The sequence below is a fragment of the Pseudophryne corroboree genome, chromosome 2 (assembly GCF_028390025.1).
Source record: "Pseudophryne corroboree isolate aPseCor3 chromosome 2, aPseCor3.hap2, whole genome shotgun sequence".
In the NCBI taxonomy this organism is placed as follows: domain Eukaryota; kingdom Metazoa; phylum Chordata; class Amphibia; order Anura; family Myobatrachidae; genus Pseudophryne; species Pseudophryne corroboree.
In genome coordinates this window covers 872084987-872106500 of record NC_086445.1, presented here as the reverse complement: position 1 = coordinate 872106500, position 21514 = coordinate 872084987, and the positions used below count along the sequence as shown (strand labels likewise).

Genomic DNA, 21514 nt, shown 5'->3' with positions numbered 1-21514 from the left:
ATGTGGGAAAATTAATAATCTGTTTCTTTTCCTTAAACATGTGTACCCTTGTGTCGGGGACTGAGGGTTCATCCACAATATGCAACACATCCCTTATTGCCACAATCATACACTGAATAGTTTTAGTCACCCTAGGGTGCAATTTTACTTCGTCATAGTCGACACTGGAATCAGAATCCGTGTCGGTAGTAGTGTCTTGTGTTAAGGGACGCTTTTGAGACCCCGACGGGCCCTGTGAGTCGGTCCAATCTGAGGATTGACCGCCTGATGTCCCCCCTAAACCAGCCTTATCAAGCCTTTTATGTAAAGATGCCACACTTGCATGCAACGTATGCCACATGTCCATCCAATCAGGAGTCGGCACAACCGACGGGGACACACCACTCATTTGCTCCACCTCCTCCTTGGAGAAGCCTTCCGCCTCAGACATGTCGACACACACGTACCGACACCCCACACACACAGGGATTTACCTATAAGGGGACAAAACCCCAACCAGGCCCTTAGGAGAGACAGAGAGATAGAGTATGCCAGCACACACCCAGCGCTTAAAAACACTGGAATATACAACCAGATAGCGCTTTTATATGTTTATAATCGTAATCTCCACTCACTGCGTCGCCAAAGTGCCCCCCTCCTCCTTTTTCCAACCTGTGAAGCTCAGCAGGGGAGAGAACAGGGAGCCAGCGTTTTCTCATGCAGCCTCTGTGGAGAAAATGGCGCTGGTTAGTGCTGAGGATCAAGCCTCGCCCACCCGACGGCGGGCTTCGGTCCCTTCATCATATATTAATAAAATGGCGGGGGTCTGTGGATTTACTGTCCCCCAGCCTAATCCACCTTATTTATGGCCAAAACGAGGTTTATTGCTACCCAGCGCACCCCCCCCCCCCCTGCGCCCTTCAGTGCCTGCTTTGTGTGTGTGACTGGGAGCAAATGCGCGCTTACCTCATGAAGATCTGATGTCTTCTGCCGCCTGAAGTCTTTTCCTCAATACTCACCCGGCTTCTATCTTCGGCATCTGTGAGGAGGACGGTGGCGGCGCGGCTCCGGGACGAACCCCAGGTGAGACCTGTGTTCCGACTCCCTCTGGAGCTAATGGTGTCCAGTAGCCTAGAAGCAGTGCCCAACTTTACAAGCCAGCTCTGCTTCTCTCTCCTCGGTCCCACGATGCAGGGAGCCTGTTGCCAACAGGACTCCCTGAAAATAAAAAACCTAACAAAATTCTTTTTCCACAGAAAACTCTGGAGAGCCCTCTGCAGAGCCCCCATTCTCCTCTGGGCACAAGATCTAACTGAGGTCTGGAGGAGGGGCATAGAGGGAGGAGCCAGTGCACACCCATAGTCAAAGTTCTTTTTAGGTGCCCTATCTCCTGCGGAGCCCGTCTATACCCCATGGTCCTTACAGAGTCCCCAGCATCCTCTAGGACGTAAGAGAAATAAAGGGAACACTTAAACAACACAATGTAACTCGAAGTCAATCACACTTTTGTGAAATCAAACTGTCCACTTAGGAAGCAACACTGATTGACAATCAATTTCACATGCTGTTGTGCAAATGGAATAGACAACAGGTGGAAATTATAGGCAATTAGCAAGACACCCCCAATAAAGGAGTTGTTCTGCAGGTGGTGACCACAGACCACTTCTCAGCTCCTATGCTTTCTGGCTGATGTTTTGGTCACTTTTGAAAGCTGGCGGTGCTTTCACTCTAGTGATAGCATGAGACGGAGTCTACAACCCACACAAGTGGCTCAGGTAGTGCAGCTCATCCAGGATGGCACATCAATGCGAGCTGTGGCAAGAAGGTTTGCTGTGTCTGTCAGCGTAGTGTCCAGAGCATGGAGGCACTACCAGGAGACAGGCCAGTACATCAGGAGACGTGGAGGAGGCCGTAGTAGGGCAACAACCCAGCAGCAGGACCGCTACCTCCCCCTTTGTGCAACGAGGAACAGGAGGAGCACTGCCAGAGCCTCCAGCAAGCCACAAATGTGCATGTGTCTACTCAAACGATCAGAAACAGACTCCATGAGGGTGGTCTGAGGGGCCGACGTCCACAGGTGGGGGTTGTGCTTACAACCCGACACTGTGCAGGACGTTTGGCATGTGCCAGAGAACACCAAGATAGGCAAATTCGCCACTGGCGCCCTGTGCTCTTCACAGATGAAAGCAGGTTCTCACTGAGCACATGTGACAGACGTGACAGAGTCTGGAGACGCCAAGGAGAACGTTTTGCTGCCTGCAACATCCTCCAGCATGACCGGTTTGGCAGTGGGTCAGTAATGGTGTGGGGTGGCATTTATTTGGGTGGCCGCACAACCCTCCATGTGCTCGCCAGAGGTAGCCTGACTGCCATTAGGTACCGAGATTAAATCCTCAGACCCCTTGTGAGAACATATGCTGGTGCGGTTGGCCCTGGGTTTCTCCTAACGCAAGACAATACTAGACCTCATGTGGCTGGAGTGTGTCAGCAGTTCCTGCAAGACGAAGGCATTGATGCTATGGACTGGCACACCCGTTCCCCAGACCTGAATCCAATTTAGCACATCTGGGACATCATGTCTCGCTCCATCCACCTACGCCACGTTGCACCACAGACTGTCCAGGAGTTGGCAGATGCTTTAGTCCAGGTCTGGGAGGAGATCCCTCAGGAGACTATCCGCCACCTCATCAGGAGCATGCCCAGGCGTTGTAGGGAGGTCATACAGGCACGTGGAGGCCACACACACTACTGAGCCTCATTTTGACTTGTTTTAAGGACATTACATCAAAGTTGGATCAGCCTGTAGTGTGTTCTTCCACTTTAATTTTGAGTGTGACTCCAAATCCAGACCTCCATGGGTTAATAAATTTGATTTCCATTGATAATTTTTGTGTGATTTTGTTGTCAGCACATTCAACTATGTAAAGAACAAAGTACTTAACAAGAATATTTCATTCATTCAAATCTCGGATGTGTTGTTCACGTGTTCCCTTTATTTTTTTGAGCAGTGTATGTATATATATATATATATATATATATATATATATATACACATATTTTGTATAAGTGTGTCACACTCACATGGATTATATATTTTGATCAGAAGGGAAGACGGAATCACCCTTGTGGAAATATCACCTTTGTGGAAATCGTGCTCTTGTGCCTGCCTTGCCCCTGCTTAGGGTGGGATGTATTGGTAAATGGTAATACAGGTTGAGTATCCCTTATCCAAAATGCTTGGGACCAGAGGTATTTTGGATATCGGATTTTTCCGTATTTTGGAATAATTGCATACCATAATGAGATATCATGGGGATGGGACCTAAATCTAAGCACAGAATGCATTTATGTTTCATATACACCTTATACACATAGCCTGAAGGTAATTTTAGCCAATATTTTTTATAACATTGTGCATTAAACAAAGTGTGTGTACATTCACACAATTCATTTATATTTCATATACACCTTATACACACACAGCCTGAAGGTCATGTAATACAATAGTTTTAATAACATTGTGTATTAAACAAAGTTTGTGTACATTGAGCCATCAAAAAACAAAAGTTTCACTATCTCACTCTCACTCAAAAAAGTCTGTATTTCGGAATATTCCGTATTTCGGATATTTGGATATGGGATACTCAACCTGTAACAGGTAAGAAGGTTAAGTGGTTTAATAAATTGTGAGTGTATGGGTTAGGGCAGTCTTGTACAATGAACAAGGCTAAAGGTAAAAACATATAACTTTTTAATTGTATTTTATGCATATTATTTATTATTTATTGTTTTAATGTTGGTTAGATCAAGATGAATTGGTCAGCTTTCATCACAAATACAGATTCAGAGGATTCACTTTACAGCCCAGGGGAACAACTTTACTCACTGAACAAAGGGGGTAATTCCGAGTTGATCGTAGCTGTGCTAAATTTAGCACAGCTACGATCATGAACTCAGACATGCGGGGGACGTCCAGCACAGGGCTAGTCCGCCCCGCATGTCAGTGCCGCCTACCCCCCGCAGAAGTGCAAAGGCATCGCACAGCGGCGATGCCTTTGCACTTCAAGAGTAGCTCCTGACCATCGCAGCTTTAGCGTGCTGGCCGGGAGCTACTCTTCGCTCCCCGGCCCGCAGTGGCTGCGTGTGACGTCACGCAACCACTGCGGGCCACTCCCCGCACGGTCCAGCCACGCCTGCGTTGGCCGGACCGCACCCACAAAACGGCGGCCAAACGCCGCCGTTTCGCCCCCTCCCGCCCATCGACCACCTCTGCCTGTCAATTAGGCAGAGGCGATCGTAGCGCAGCGACGGGCGGCCATGCGCCAGCGCACTGCGGCGCCGGCGCATTTCTGACCCGATTGCACCGCTGCAAAAAACTGCAGCGTGCGATCGGGTCATAATGACCCCCAAAATACCCAGATCTCATGTAAAGAATATGCTTGTACGTTTCAGAGTGCCATTTATGTCCAGCAGAGGCCACTCTCCTCATTTGAAATCTGTATAGGACTCCTTTTTTTTTTTTGTTGTTGCTTTTTTTAGATATATAAATCAATTGGTCCAACAATTGTATTGATCTCCGTATATATTTCATTTTCCTGATATATTTTATTTAAAGCTGAGATAGTAACTCGAAGCCAGATATTGATAAATATACTGTAGGCTTGTATTTAGAGATGACACTGTCCTGGGATTTGGGAGTGAATAATTACTAAATTAAAACTGTGTACCTCATATACTCTATTAAACAACACATTTTACCCTTTATGAAGTGTTTTTAATGCCCAAATAGTAGAAATAAAATGAAATAACTATTTTATTCTACAAATGAGCAATGCCCTAAGACAGTGCCGTAACTAGGCATTTTAGCGCTGTGTGCAAGAAACGTCATTGGCGCCCCCCCTGTGCAAGATAGGGGCAGTGCACGCCGCAGGCGCGCGGTAAATATATAGGGGCGTGGCTTCACGGAGAAGGGGCGTGGCCACAAAATAATACCAATTCATACTACGGTGCATAGTAGTCTCCATTATTCAAATTACGCTGCACAGTTGCGCCAATACACCAGGTAGAGCCCCTTTTACACATTACGGCAGACAGCGTCCCCTTTTTACACATTACGGCAGACAGCGTCCCCTTTTTACTAGAGATGAGCGGGTTCGGTTCCTCGGAATCCGAACCCGCCCGAACTTCAGTTTTTTTTACACGGGTCCGAGCGACTCGGATCTTCCAGCCTTGCTCGGTTAACCCGAGCGCGCCCGAACGTCATCATCACGCTGTCGGATTCTTGCGAGGCTCGGATTCTATCGCGAGACTCGGATTCTATATAAGGAGCCGCGCGTCGCCGCCATTTTCACACGTGCATTGAGAATCATAGGGAGAGGACGTGGCTGGCGTCCTCTCCGTTTATAGAGATTCGAGAAGAGTGTGAGACAGAGAGAGACACAGTAGTAATTTTGGGGAGCATTAGGAGGAGTACTACTACTACTAGTACTTGCTGAAGTGATAGAGATAGTGTGACTGTATTATCTGACTTGTGGGGGAGACACTGACAGTGGGGAGCAGTTAGAGTCTGAGAGCAGGACTCAGGAGTACATATAACGTACAGTGCACACTTTTGCTGCCAGAGTGCCACACTGCCATTGTTTGTGACCACACTGACCACCAGTATAATATATATTGTGATTGTCTGCTTAGGACTCAGGAGTACTACTTGCAAGTTGCTGATAGTGTGACCAGTGACCTGACCACCAGTTTAATAATCACCACCAGTTTATGAGTTTAATATATATATATATATATATATATATATATATATATATAATTGTATATAATATATATATATATATATAATATTGTATACCACCTAGCACCTACCCGTGTTTTTTTTTTTTCTTTCTCCTTTATACATACTACTATAGTAGCTTACTGTAGCAGTCTGCGGTGCTGCTGAGCTGACAGTGTCCAGCAGGTCCGTCATCAGTCATTACATAATAAATATATATACCTGTCCGGCTGCAGTACTAGTGATATTATATAATTATATATATATATATATATATATATTGATTTCATCTCATTATCATCCAGTCTATATTATCAGCAGACACAGTACGTTAGTCCACGGCTGTAGCTACCTCTGTGTCGGCACTCGGCAGTCCATCCATAATTGTATACCACCTACCCATGGTTTTTTCTTTTTCTTTCTTCTTTATACATACTACTATAGTAGCTTACTGTAGCAGTCTGCGGTGCTGCTGAGCTGACAGTGTCCAGCAGGTCCGTCATCAGTCATTACATAATAAATATATATACCTGTCCGGCTGCAGTACTAGTGATATTATATATACATATATATTGATTTCATCTCATTATCATCCAGTCTATATTATCAGCAGACATAGTACGTTAGTCCACGGCTGTAGCTACCTCTGTGTCGGCACTCGGCAGTCCATCCATAATTGTATACCACCTACCCGTGGTTTTTTTTTTTTCTTTCTTCTTTATACATACTACTATAGTAGCTTACTGTAGCAGTCTGCGGTGCTGCTGAGCTGACAGTGTCCAGCAGGTCCGTCATCAGTCATTACATAATAAATATATATACCTGTCCGGCTGCAGTACTAGTGATATTATATATACATATATATTGATTTCATCTCATTATCATCCAGTCTATATTATCAGCAGACACAGTACGGTAGTCCACGGCTGTAGCTACCTCTGTGTCGGCACTCGGCAGTCCATCCATAATTGTATACCACCTACCCGTGGTTTTTTTTTTCTTTCTTCTTTATACATACTACTATAGTAGCTTACTGTAGCAGTCTGCGGTGCTGCTGAGCTGACAGTGTCCAGCAGGTCCGTCATCAGTCATTACATAATAAATATATATACCTGTCCGGCTGCAGTACTAGTGATATTATATATACATATATATTGATTTCATCTCATTATCATCCAGTCTATATTAGCAGCAGACACAGTACGGTAGTCCACGGCTGTAGCTACCTCTGTGTCGGCACTCGGCAGTCCATCCATAATTGTATACCACCTACCCGTGTTTTTTTTTTTCTTTCTTCTTTATACATACTACTATAGTAGCTTACTGTAGCAGTCTGCGGTGCTGCTGAGCTGACAGTGTCCAGCAGGTCCGTCATCAGTCATTACATAATAAATATATATACCTGTCCGGCTGCAGTACTAGTGATATTATATATACATATATATTGATTTCATCTCATTATCATCCAGTCTATATTATCAGCAGACACAGTACGGTAGTCCACGGCTGTAGCTACCTCTGTGTCGGCACTCGGCAGACCATCCATAATTGTATACCACCTACCCGTGGTTTTTTTTTCTTTCTTCTTTATACATACTACTATAGTAGCTTACTGTAGCAGTCTGCGGTGCTGCTGAGCTGACAGTGTCCAGCAGGTCCGTCATCAGTCATTACATAATAAATATATATACCTGTCCGGCTGCAGTACTAGTGATATTATATATACATATATATTGATTTCATCTCATTATCATCCAGTCTATATTAGCAGCAGACACAGTACGGTAGTCCACGGCTGTAGCTACCTCTGTGTCGGCACTCGGCAGTCCATCCATAAGTATACTAGTATCCATCCATCTCCATTGTTTACCTGAGGTGCCTTTTAGTTGTGCCTATTAAAATATGGAGAACAAAAATGTTGAGGTTCCAAAATTAGGGAAAGATCAAGATCCACTTCCACCTCGTGCTGAAGCTGCTGCCACTAGTCATGGCCGAGACGATGAAATGCCAGCAACGTCGTCTGCCAAGGCCGATGCCCAATGTCATAGTACAGAGCATGTAAAATCCAAAACACCAAATATCAGTAAAAAAAGGACTCCAAAACCTAAAATAAAATTGTCGGAGGAGAAGCGTAAACTTGCCAATATGCCATTTACCACACGGAGTGGCAAGGAACGGCTGAGGCCCTGGCCTATGTTCATGGCTAGTGGTTCAGCTTCACATGAGGATGGAAGCACTCAGCCTCTCGCTAGAAAAATGAAAAGACTCAAGATGGCAAAAGCAGTAGCACCGCAAAGAACTGTGCGTTCTTCGAAATCCCAAATCCACAAGGAGAGTCCGACTCCAATTGTGTCGGTTGCGATGCCTGACCTTCCCAACACTGGACGTGAAGAGCATGCGCCTTCCACCATTTGCACGCCCCCTGCAAGTGCTGGAAGGAGCACCCGCAGTCCAGTTCCTGATAGTCAGATTGAAGATGTCAGTGTTGAAGTACACCAGGATGAGGAGGATATGGGTGTTGCTGGCGCTGGGGAGGAAATTGACCAGGAGGATTCTGATGGTGAGGTGGTTTGTTTAAGTCAGGCACCCGGGGAGACACCTGTTGTCCGTGGGAGGAATATGGCCATTGACATGCCTGGTGAAAATACCAAAAAAATCAGCTCTTCGGTGTGGAAGTATTTCAACAGAAATGCGGACAACAGGTGTCAAGCCGTGTGTTGCCTTTGTCAAGCTGTAATAAGTAGGGGTAAGGACGTTAACCACCTCGGAACATCCTCCCTTATACGTCACCTGCAGCGCATTCATAATAAGTCAGTGACAAGTTCAAAAACTTTGGGTGACAGCGGAAGCAGTCCACTGACCAGTAAATCCCTTCCTCTTGTAACCAAGCTCACGCAAACCACCCCACCAACTCCCTCAGTGTCAATTTCCTCCTTACCCAGGAATGCCAATAGTCCTGCAGGCCATGTCACTGGCAATTCTGACGAGTCCTCTCCTGCCTGGGATTCCTCCGATGCATCCTTGAGTGTAATGCCTACTGCTGCTGGCGCTGCTGTTGTTGCTGCTGGGAGTCGATCGTCATCCCAGAGGGGAAGTCGTAAAGCCCACTTGTACTACTTCCAGTAAGCAATTGACTGTCCAACAGTCCTTTGCGAGGAAGATGAAATATCACAGCAGTCATCCTGCTGCAAAGCGGATAACTGAGGCCTTGACAACTATGTTGGTGTTAGACGTGCGTCCGGTATCCGCCGTTAGTTCACAGGGAACTAGACAATTTCTTGAGGTAGTGTGCCCCCGTTACCAAATACCATCTAGGTTCCACTTCTCTAGGCAGGCGATACCGAGAATGTACACGGATGTCAGAAAAAGACTCACCAGTGTCCTAAAAAATGCAGTTGTACCCAATGTCCACTTAACCACGGACATGTGGACAAGTGGAGCAGGGCAGGGTCAGGACTATATGACTGTGACAGCCCACTGGGTAGATGTATGGACTCCCGCCGCAAGAACAGCAGCGGCGGCACCAGTAGCAGCATCTCGCAAACGCCAACTCTTTCCTAGGCAGGCTACGCTTTGTATCACCGCTTTCCAGAATACGCACACAGCTGAAAACCTCTTACGGCAACTGAGGAAGATCATCGCGGAATGGCTTACCCCAATTGGACTCTCCTGTGGATTTGTGGCATCGGACAACGCCAGCAATATTGTGTGTGCATTAAATCTGGGCATATTCCAGCACGTCCCATGTTTTGCACATACCTTGAATTTGGTGGTGCAGAATTTTTTAAAAAACGACAGGGGTGTGCAAGAGATGCTGTCGGTGGCCAGAAGAATTGCGGGACACTTTCGGCGTACAGGCACCACGTACAGAAGACTGGAGCACCACCAAAAACAACTGAACCTGCCCTGCCATCATCTGAAGCAAGAAGTGGTAACGAGGTGGAATTCAACCCTCTATATGCTTCAGAGGTTGGAGGAGCAGCAAAAGGCCATTCAAGCCTATACAATTCAGCACGATATAGGAGGTGGAATGCACCTGTCTCAAGCGCAGTGGAGAATGATTTCAACATTGTGCAAGGTTCTGATGCCCTTTGAACTTGCCACACGTGAAGTCAGTTCAGACACTGCCAGCCTGAGTCAGGTCATTTCCCTCATCAGGCTTTTGCAGAAGAAGCTGGAGACATTGAAGGAGGAGCTAACACGGAGCGATTCCGCTAGGCATGTGGGACTTGTGGATGGAGCCCTTAATTCGCTTAACAAGGATTCACGGGTGGTCAATCTGTTGAAATCAGAGCACTACATTTTGGCCACCATGCTCGATCCTAGATTTAAAGCCTACCTTGGATCTCTCTTTCCGGCAGACACAAGTCTGCTGGGGTTCAAAGACCTGCTGGTGAGAAAATTGTCAAGTCAAGCGGAACGCGACCTGTCAACATCTCCTCCTTCACATTCTCCCGCAACTGGGGGTGCGAGGAAAAGGCTCAGAATTCCGAGCCCACCCGCTGGTGGTGATGCAGGGCAGTCTAGAGCGACTGCTGATGCTGACATCTGGTCCGGACTGAAGGACCTGACAACGATTACGGACATGTCGTCTACTGTCACTGCATATGATTCTCTCACCATTGAAAGAATGGTGGAGGATTATATGAGTGACCGCATCCAAGTAGGCACGTCACACAGTCCGTACTTATACTGGCAGGAAAAAGAGGCAATTTGGAGGCCCTTGCACAAACTGGCTTTATTCTACCTAAGTTGCCCTCCCACAAGTGTGTACTCCGAAAGAGTGTTTAGTGCCGCCGCTCACCTTGTCAGCAATCGGCGTACGAGGTTACATCCAGAAAATGTGGAGAAGATGATGTTCATTAAAATGAATTATAATCAATTCCTCCGTGGAGACATTGACCAGCAGCAATTGCCTCCACAAAGTACACAGGGAGCTGAGATGGTGGATTCCAGTGGGGACGAATTGATAATCTGTGAGGAGGGGGATGTACACGGTGATATATCGGAGGATGATGATGAGGTGGACATCTTGCCTCTGTAGAGCCAGTTTGTGCAAGGAGAGATTAATTGCTTCTTTTTTGGTGGGGGTCCAAACCAACCCGTCATTTCAGTCACAGTCGTGTGGCAGACCCTGTCACTGAAATGATGGGTTGGTTAAAGTGTGCATGTCCTGTTTATACAACATAAGGGTGGGTGGGAGGGCCCAAGGACAATTCCATCTTGCACCTCTTTTTTCTTTAATTTTTCTTTGCGTCATGTGCTGTTTGGGGAGGGTTTTTTGGAAGGGACATCCTGCGTGACACTGCAGTGCCACTCCTAGATGGGCCCGGTGTTTGTGTCGGCCACTAGGGTCGCTTATCTTACTCACACAGCTACCTCATTGCGCCTCTTTTTTTCTTTGCGTCATGTGCTGTTTGGGGAGGGTTTTTTGGAAGGGCCATCCTGCGTGACACTGCAGTGCCACTCCTAGATGGGCCCGGTGTTTGTGTCGGCCACTAGGGTCGCTTATCTTACTCACACAGCTACCTCATTGCGCCTCTTTTTTTCTTTGCGTCATGTGCTGTTTGGGGAGGGTTTTTTGGAAGGGCCATCCTGCGTGACACTGCAGTGCCACTCCTAGATGGGCCCGGTGTTTGTGTCGGCCACTAGGGTCGCTTATCTTACTCACACAGCTACCTCATTGCGCCTCTTTTTTTCTTTGCGTCATGTGCTGTTTGGGGAGGGTTTTTTGGAAGGGCCATCCTGCGTGACACTGCAGTGCCACTCCTAGATGGGCCCGGTGTTTGTGTCGGCCACTAGGGTCGCTTATCTTACTCACACAGCTACCTCATTGCGCCTCTTTTTTTCTTTGCGTCATGTGCTGTTTGGGGAGGGTTTTTTGGAAGGGACATCCTGCGTGACACTGCAGTGCCACTCCTAGATGGGCCCGGTGTTTGTGTCGGCCACTAGGGTCACTTATCTTACTCACACAGCTACCTCATTGCGCCTCTTTTTTTCTTTGCGTCATGTGCTGTTTGGGGAGGGTTTTTTGGAAGGGACATCCTGCGTGACACTGCAGTGCCACTCCTAGATGGGCCCGGTGTTTGTGTCGGCCACTAGGGTCGCTTATCTTACTCACACAGCTACCTCATTGCGCCTCTTTTTTTCTTTGCGTCATGTGCTGTTTGGGGAGGGTTTTTTGGAAGGGACATCCTGCGTGACACTGCAGTGCCACTCCTAGATGGGCCCGGTGTTTGTGTCGGCCACTAGGGTCGCTTATCTTACTCACACAGCTACCTCATTGCGCCTCTTTTTTTCTTTGCGTCATGTGCTGTTTGGGGAGGGTTTTTTGGAAGGGACATCCTGCGTGACACTGCAGTGCCACTCCTAGATGGGCCAGGTGTTTGTGTCGGCCACTAGGGTCGCTTATCTTACTCACACAGCTACCTCATTGCGCCTCTTTTTTTCTTTGCGTCATGTGCTGTTTGGGGAGGGTTTTTTGGAAGGGCCATCCTGCGTGACACTGCAGTGCCACTCCTAGATGGGCCAGGTGTTTGTGTCGGCCACTAGGGTCGCTTATCTTACTCACACAGCTACCTCATTGCGCCTCTTTTTTTCTTTGCGTCATGTGCTGTTTGGGGAGGGTTTTTTGGAAGGGCCATCCTGCGTGACACTGCAGTGCAACTCCTAGATGGGCCAGGTGTTTGTGTCGGCCACTAGGGTCGCTTAGCTTAGTCATCCAGCGACCTCGGTGCAAATTTTAGGACTACAAATAATATTGTGAGGTCTGAGGTATTCAGAATAGACTGAAAATGAGTGGAAATTATGGTTTTTGAGGTTAATAATACTTTGGGATCAAAATGACCCCCAAATTCTATGATTTAAGCTGTTTTTTAGTGTTTTTAAAAAAAAACACCCGAATCCAAAACACACCCGAATCCGACAAAAAAAAAATTCGGTGAGGTTTTGCCAAAACGCGGTCGAACCCAAAACACGGCCGCGGAACCGAACCCAAAACACAAAACCCGAAAAATTTCAAGTGCACATCTCTACTTTTTACACATTATGGCAGACAGCGTCCCCTTTTTACACATTACGGCAGACAGCGTCCCTCTTATTACACATAACGGCAGACAGCGTCCCCTTTTTACACATCATGGCAGACAGCGTCCCCCTTATTACACATTACGGCAGACAGTGTCCCCCTTTCACAATTGGTGATAAAATATACATATGTGGCACTGCAGTGCTGCTACTCACAAGTCAGGGGATAGAAAACTGCAGCCTGCCCGAGTGCGTTCTCCTCCTCTCAAAGCTACTGTAGCAGGCCAGCTCCTCGCAGCGCTTGGTGGGGCGCAGGGAGACCGAGAAAGCCAGGACAGGCTCCCGAGTTGCGGGGGTGGCGATCCGGCATCTAGGGCAGAGAGAGGCGGTTGAGTGTGAAGGGAGAGATCCAGGAGCTGGCAGCTGCAGCCGCGCTCCCGAGTCCCCTGCAGAGGCGGCGGCGCAGGCGGGAGACAGGCGACGGAGGAGACCTGACAGCGCGTCGTGCAGGGGGGGGGGGAGGGGAGGAGGAGGAGGAGAGGGAGATGTGGTGCTCAGGTGCCTGTTCAGAGAGGCGGCGCTGGACTCTATAGCGAATGCTGCCAGTGTGGCACCGGCCGTGTGGACGGGCGGGCGGGGGAGGTGTCGGCTTGTTGCCAATGGTGCGCCTTCAGTGCATGTACGCTGTGGGCAAGGCACCATCGGCACACACCTAATTACGGCTCTGCCCTAAGCAATATGCATAGCTTGCCTATATAGTAAAAGCAATCCTAAATACTACAATTACACATACATACAATTCAGGGCACAGCTTTGTATAGTGCAGAGGTTCACAAACGCGGTTCGCAAGGAACCCTAACAATATAAGGATTTAAGTATGTCCATGCGTGGACACAGGTGACATTATTAGTACCTTAGTCAATTTGATTTAACCATCTGTGCTGAGCCATGGATATCTTTAAAACCTGGACTGTTAAGGTGCATCCACACGGTGAGATTCGGGCTAACCCCGATTCTCACTATGCGTTAGGGGCTAGGTCAGTATCGCAAGCACAATGATGACTGTGCTTGCGATACGGACTATGGGGGTCATTCTGACCCGTTCGCTGCTGTTTTTCGCAGCCGAGCGAACGGGTCTCTACGACGCCGGCGCATGCCAGATGGCCGAAAGCCGTTGCAGGGCTGCGATCGCCTCTGCCAGATTGACAGGCAGAGGCGATCGCTGGGCGGGAGGGGGCGGAACTGCGGCGTTTGGCAACCGTTTCATAGGCGCGGTCCGGCCAACGCAGGCGTGGCTGGACCAAATGGAGGGCGGGCCGCAGCGGCTGTGTGACATCACACGCAGCCCCTGCGGGCCGGGGAGCGAGGAGTAGCTCCTGGCCAGCACGCTAAAGCTGCGCCGGTCGGGAGCTACTCTTGAAGTGCAAAGGTATCGCCGCTTTGCAATGCCTTTGCACTTCTGCGGGGGGGAAGGGGGGGGCGGCACTGACATGCAGGGCGGACTAGCCCTGTGCAGGGCGTCCCCCCGCATGTCAGGGAAGATGATCGTAGCTGTGCTAAATTTAGCACAGCTACAATCAACTCGGAATGACCCCCTATGTGCAAAGAGTGTCAATTTTGACTATCTTTTCTATGAGATAGTAAAAATTGACTTGCCTGCACAGTCTATCTAGGCTTGCGACCGCGCATCGGCATCGCAAGGTGACTTTCACCTTGCGATCTGCGCTAACTTTTCTTAAGATTTTGATTATATAGTCAAAATCGTAAGAAAATATCTCATTGTGTGTACACACCATAAGGGTGCCTTGAGGACCGCGTTTGGGAACCTCTTGTATAGTTTATTTAAATGTGTGCCAAAATAATATAATTTATTTGTTTTTATAAAAAGAATGAGTATTAATTAGGATGGAAAATATTTTCCATTTAATAATAAAAAATAAACATGTGCCTGAATCGGAGATGTACGCAGTGCGCCAATGTTTTAGCAGTTGAGCAATTATAAGCGTACCGCGCATGCATCGCAATTGGAAATGTGCATCTTTTCGAAGTTGTGCACAGTGAAGAATTATTCATAAAATAATTGACATTCAGGGACATTTGCGGGGAGTTTACGGGGACTTGCGGCAAACAAAAAGGGGTGTTGCAACTATTTTTGGGGCGTCTCAGCCTATATCTGCGATCATGTATGTAGAAAACATGGTACGAGCATCTCAGCTCCCGAGGCCATTCTGCGTGGCCAATGTTTACTCAGTTGGATGATTATCGGAGGATCTGTGAACACCGTTGCGTGCTTGTGCACAGATGCTGATATTTGTGATACTGCCGGAGGGCATCTCAATTCATTCCCAGGTGGCTGCAGTATTAGCATATTTTTTACATCCGCTGCGTACGGAATCACTGCTGCAAATACATTAGCCTATATCTCTGACTCAGGCCCAGAGGCGGAACTACCGGCAGTGCAAGCAGTGCGTTGCACTGGGGCCCGCCTCTGTTCAGGGGCCCAAGCATGTAATGAGTCAAACTGACTCATTACATGCCGCCGTGCGCTGCGGGCAACCGCTGCCCGCAGCGCACAGCCGCCCGGAGAGAGAGGAGAGGAGCGGCGCGCACTGCAGCGGTACGGGGTAAGGTGGAGGACGGAGGTGAAGGAGGGAGCCGCAGCAGCGCTTTGTTACTGGTGGAGGCGCTGCTGCTGCTGCTCCTCTGCTTCACTATAGGCTGTCTTTGAGAACAGCCTATAGTGAAGCAGAGGGGCAGCAGCAGCAGCGCCTCCACCAATAACACAGCGCTGCTGCGGCTCCCTCCTCCACCTCCCTCCTCCTTCTTCTCTACTGCCCGGGAAGCTGCACAAGGAGCCTGAGCCAACAGAGAGGGTAAGTATAATTTTCCTTTCTTTCTTTCTTTCTTTCTTTCTTTCTCTTTCTTTTTTCATTTGTTGGGACTGCCTGCCGCAATGTGTAAAAAGGGGGAATCAGCCTGCCGCAATGTGTAAAAAGGGGGGACTGCCTGCCGCTATGTATAAAAATGGGGAATCTGCCTGCCGCTATGTATAAAAATGGGGAATCTGCCTGCCGCAATGTGTAAAAAGGGGGAATCTGCCTGCCGCAATGTAAAAATGGGGAATCTGCCTGCCGCAATGTGTAAAAAGGGGGAATCAGCCTGCCGCAATGTGTAAAAATGGGGAATCTGCCTGCCGCTATGTGTAAAAAGGTAGAATCTGCCTGCCGTAATGTGTAAAAAGGGCACGCTGTCTGCCGTTATGTGTAAAAAGTGTATGCTGTCTGCCGTAATGTGTAAAATGGGGATGCTGTCTGCCGTTATGTGTAAAAAGTGTATGCTGTCTGCCGTAATGTGTAAAATGGGGACGCTGTCTGCCGTAATGTGTAAAAAGTGCACGCTGTCTGCCGCTATGTGTAACGAGGGCACGCTGTCTGCCGCTATGTGTAACGAGGGCACGCTGTCTGCCATTATGTGTAAAAAGTGTATGCTGTCTGCCGTAATGTGTAAAAAGGGGATGCTGTCTGCCGCTATGTGTAAAAAGGGGGAATCTGCCTGCCGCAATGTAAAAATGGGGAATCTGCCTGCCGCAATGTGTAAAAAGGGGGAATCAGCCTGCCGCAATGTGTAAAAATGGGGAATCTGCCTGCCGCTATGTGTAAAAAGGTAGAATCTGCCTGCCGTAATGTGTAAAAAGGGCATGCTGTCTGCCGTAATGTGTAAAAAGTGCACGCTGTCTGCCGCTATGTGTAACGAGGGCACGCTGTCTGCCGCTATGTGTAACGAGGGCACGCTGTCTGCCATTATGTGTAAAAAGTGTATGCTGTCTGCCGTAATGTGTAAAAAGGGGATGCTGTCTGCCGCTATGTGTAACGAGGGCACGCTGTCTGCCATTATGTGTAAAAAGTGTATGCTGTCTGCCATAATGTGTAAAATGGGGACGCTGTCTGCCGTAATGTGTAAAAAGTGCACGCTGTCTGCCGCTATGTGTAACGAGGGCACGCTGTCTGCCGTTATGTGTAAAAAGTGCACGCTGTCTGCCGTTATGTGTAAAAAGGGGAATCTGTTCGCTGTAAGGTGTAAAAGGGTCTCTACCTGGTGTAGTGGTGCTACTGTGCGGCGTAATTTGAAGAATGGAGACTACTGTGCACCGTTTTATGAATTGGTATCATTTTGTGGACACACCCCTTCCCCACGAAGCCACGCCACTATTTATTTTTGCGCGCGCCTACGCACTGCCCATGGGGTGGACTTGGATGGGATGGGGGGGCCCAAAGCATTTTGTCGCACCTGGGCCCACCGCTTGCTTGTTCCGCCACTGCTCAGGCCCTATGTATGTATGTATGTATGTATGTATGTATGTGGAGAGAGAGAAAGAAAGAAAGAAAGAAAGAAAGAAAGAAAGAAAGAAAGAAAGAAAGAAAGAAAGAAAGAAAGAAAGAAAGAAAGAAAGAAAGAAAGAAAGAAAGAAAGAAAGAAAGAAAGAAAGAAAGAAAGAAAGAAAGAAAGAAAGAAAGAAAGAGCTGGTCGGGGGCAAACATTCTGTATCTAAGGTTAAGCTCACGTCTGGCTTGATATCTCACACAACATATGGCAATTTATAAGCAAGCACTGTTTTTATTTCAAACGTGAATAAAATGAAATGAGTTGCAGTTCTGCAAGGACAGAATTTCTATACAATCATGACAGCAGGTGTCTGGATGAGGGTGCTATAAGCCATTTGGTTATGACATATTATGGATTGCATGAGCCAACACTTCAGGATGGCAGATGGGCTGACTGGCAGCTACTGGCAGGGAATAACAGCAAGTGTATTGTGTACTAACTTGCAGTGTCAGAGACCCCTGAGAGACAGCAATATCAATGCTGCAAAGTATTGCATGCAAAGGGCTCCTGATTATTTAAAATTATGTTTTAGTTTAATATCCTATTTATGTTGTGTTTACTAGAACAGAGGCAAATGTCTATTAACTGATCTATAAACAGGATTATAGTGGCCATCATATGAATACACTATATAATTACCCTTCATCAGGCTGTATTTGCAGTTGCTAAGCACACCAACAAGATCATAAAACAGTGCCTCTGTATTTATGTTTCCCCTTCAATAAAACATGCAGAATAAGTACATATAAGCACATCAATGTATACAAACATCCCTTGCAAAAGGTACGGAAATATGACAGATGTTTTCTTAAACTTTTATTATTAGCAATTTAAAAGTAATTTGGTCTTTTACCATGATTCTCATGGGTTTCCTCATAAGAGGTGGCACTATAGTACCGTTCTTCAGCTTTAACAAACCAAAAAATACTTTTACATACTGTATAACCACACTTGCAGGGATATATTTCTATACCTGGAAAGTAGAACTGTTTGTCGATATGCTGCAAATGAATTTGGCTATATTCAAAATTCTACTTGATTTTTTTCATTATTATCCACCCGAAGCCTGCACATGGGCCCCCTCCTCTCGTAAAATGCCCCTGAATGGTACTTATCACTGGATGCCAGCCTTCTGCGCATGCACTATGTAGAGGTGGCAGAAGGATCTGATTGGATCCCTCTTCGCAATTCCAGATTTCTTCCCATAGGAAGGGACGAGGTTTTTTTTTATAGTTTGCTAAATACTACTAAATTTTTATTATTATTACCAGTTATTTATATAGCGCACACATATTCCGCAGCGCTTTACAGAGAATTGGCCATTCACATCAGTCCCTGCCCCAGTGGAGCTTACAATCTATATTCCCTATCACATGTACACACAGACACACAGACACATTCATGCTAGGGTTAATTTTGTTGGGAGCCAATTAACCTACCAGTATATTTTTGGATTTTGCCCTAATAATGAATGAGCTTGTTACTTAAAACATGTGGAAACGCTAACAGGCTCATTAATGATGTTGAATAAGCCCATCTTAGACACAAAAGTTGTTTGCAAGTGTATTCTGCCATGTTTCTATAGATTCCACTGGGGATCCATTTCAAATGTGATGGTAAGCAGCTGAAATTGACTGGGGCCAGTTTCCTTAAGCCGCATACAATATAACTACCAATATAGACTATATAGTCCATATCGGTAGAAAACATAGTGTATATTGCACGTGTGAATACAGCTTGCGATGCCGATGTGCGGTCCCGCGGTGTCGGCATCACAAGGAAAAATAGACTGTGCAGCATACGTGCCTACTTTTGAAAACTAGTTTCAGGGAGATTCCAAGAGGCAGCAGAATGGTATCCGGTTGATAGACAGTGTCTAGTTAGACACTCAATAGATAGACACCAGAGGTCGACAGGGTCAAAAGGTCGACAGGGTCAAATGTTCGACATGAAAAAGTTAGACAGTACAAAAGGTCGACAGGGTCAAAAGATCAACATGAAATTGGTCGATATGAAAAAGATAGACATTTTTTTTTTTCAATGTAACATGTTTTTGGACTTTTCATACCTTCTCTATCCATGTCGGTATAGAGTAGGTTATAAACCGAGCCCGAAGCGGGGCGAGCGAAGCGAGCCCCGCGAGGGTACGTCTTTCTACAATTGGGGGTCCCAGATGACAAAACTATCCACACAAACCACAAAAATGCAAAAAACATAGTGTCTACCTTTTTTAGGTTGACCATTTTCATGTCGACCTTTTGACCCTGTCGACCTAATGTCTGTCTAACATATGGGCCCTCATTCCGAGTTGTTCGCTCGGAGATTTTCATCGCATCGCAGTGAGAATTCTCTTAGTGCGCATGCGCAATGTTCGCACTGCGACTGCGCCAAGTAACTTTACTATGATGAAAGTAAGTTTACTCACGGCATTTTCATCGCTCCGACGTTCGCATTGTGATTGACAGGAAATGGGTGTTACTGGGCGGATGCACGGCGTTTTAGGGGCGTGTGGCTGGAAACGCTACCGTTTCCGGAAAAAACGCAGGAGTGGCCGGAGAAACGGTGGGAGTGCCTGGGCGAACGCTGGGTGTGTTTATGACGTCAGCCAGGAACGAAAAGCACTGAACTGATCGCACAGGCAGAGTAAGTCTGAAGCTACTCAGAAACTGCTAACTCGTTTGTAATCGCAATATTGCGCGTACGTCGGTCGCAATTTTAAGAAGCTAAGATTCACTCCCAGTAGGCGGCGGCTTAGCGTGTGTAACTCTGCTACATTCGCCTTGCGAGCGAACAACTCGGAATGAGGGCCTGTCTAACTAGACACTATCTATCTATCATACCACACCCAGCAGAATACGCCGCGCTTTCTGTTGAGGGTGTGTGTCATGCCCCACCCAAAGGGCGTGTTTAGGTCCACCTATGGGCGTATTTATTGCCACTCAGGGGTGTGTCCTGCAATGGCAGGTGTAAACTATAGTACAAATAGCAGCACTTACACCATGGTTGACAGTAGCACTTCAGCATGACCCGCAGCTCCATGTCTCACCCTCCTCTGCGAGCTGCTCTGGGACCCACCGCTCCACGTCTCCAGCAGCACCACACGGGGGTTGACACTCAGGCAGTACTGCAGCTGTCAACAGCTATGCAGACAGAGACGGGTAAGTGCAGACGGTGTGTCCGCATGAGAAGTGTGCAAGGCACCGTTTGCCCCACCCTAGTTACGGCCCTGTACACAGCACCATAATATATTACATTATGCACAGCCCACCTCCCCCATATTGCACCCAGTACCATATTACATTACATTATACACAGCCTCACCCACATTACACCCAGTACTACATTACATTCTACACAGGCCCCCTTCCCTCGTATTCCACACAGTACCTATTATATTGCATTATGCACAGCATACACCACCCATATTACACCCAATAGCACATTACATTTTACACAGCCCACTCATATTACAACCAGTTGCACATTACACTACATTATAAACAGCACCCGCCCCATATTACACCCAGTACCATAATATATTGCATTATGCACAGCATACACAACCCCCCATCTTACACCCAATAGCACATTACATTTTACACAGCCCCCCCCCCCATTTTACATCCAATAGCATATTACACGGACCCCCATATTACAACCAATAGAATATTACACGGCCCCACCCATACTACACCCAGTGCACATTACGCTACATTTTACACAGCCCCCCAATATTACACCCAGCAGCACATTACATATTATACCCAGTAGCATACTACATATTACACAGCCCCCCCCATATTACACCCAATAGTATATTACACAGCCTCCTCCATATTACACCCAGTAGCATATTACACAGACACCAATATTAAACCAAACAGAATATTACACAGCCCCACCTATATTACACCCAGTGCACATTACACTACATTTTACACAGCCCCCCCATATTACACCCAGTAGCACACTACATATTACACAGCCCCCCACCTATATTACACCCAGCTGCACACTACATATTACACAGCCCCCCATATTACACCCAGCAGCACACTACATATTACACAGCCCCCCCCCACCTATATTACACCCAGCAGCACACTATATATTACACCCCCCCAACATATTACACCCAGCAGCACACTATATATTACACCCCCCCAACATATTACACCCAGCAGCACACTATATATTACACCCCACCGCAACTTATTACACCCAGCAGCACACTACATATTACACAGCCACCCCACCTATATTACACCCAGCAGCACACTATATATTACACCCCCCCAATATATTACACCCAGCAGCACACTATATATTACACCCCCCCCCAATATA

General features: G+C 47.1%; 1 protein-coding gene across 1 annotated transcript in view; it reads right to left on the bottom strand.

Annotated features, from left to right (window-relative positions):
- The window catches only part of CRYBA1 (crystallin beta A1), a 390148-nt gene that overhangs the window by 365941 nt on the left and 2693 nt on the right, over positions 1-21514 (bottom strand). The gene's annotated exons all lie outside the window — the stretch shown is intronic.